Genomic DNA, 572 nt, shown 5'->3' with positions numbered 1-572 from the left:
GTTTTATTACATCAATTTCTCTGTTAACTTAAAGGAGAATAAAGGGCTTCATGTGTTTATAACTATAAATACACAGGAGAAGGGGGTACTGCAATTTCTTACACTTCAGCTGTGAGTAACTAATATAACTTTTAAGGACAAGAGAGACAGAACCACAGGATAATTATGATTATTTTTTTTTTCCTAAAGCATTCTGCTGTATTGTGAAACTTTATAAGCATTCTTTCACACTTAAAAGCATACTGTATGTAAAACCTGTTCTGTGAGCCTTACTGCACCAGCACCTTACTTCTGTGCTTCTGCTGCAGAAAGCAATATGTGCACAAAGAGGAAAATGGTAGATTGCTCAGTAAAGGTCACTGAGAGTTTAGGAAAAACCTACTTATTTACCTCCCTGCAGGCAGAAAGGCACACAACCCAGGAACTAGAAAGCAGCTCCTTCAGCATTACATCAGTTTGCTTTTCTGAGCCCAAGCCTTTGCTGTTTGCTCCTCTTTGGACCTCTCTCCCCTCCCAGTACAGGTTGACTGAAAGCAAGACAAGTGGGAAAGCAATGGCAGTGCAGGATTACA

The sequence above is a fragment of the Tympanuchus pallidicinctus genome, unplaced genomic scaffold (assembly GCF_026119805.1).
Source record: "Tympanuchus pallidicinctus isolate F22 unplaced genomic scaffold, pur_lepc_1.0 scaffold5, whole genome shotgun sequence".
Classification (NCBI taxonomy): domain Eukaryota; kingdom Metazoa; phylum Chordata; class Aves; order Galliformes; family Phasianidae; genus Tympanuchus; species Tympanuchus pallidicinctus.
This window is presented reverse-complemented; position numbering follows the sequence as displayed.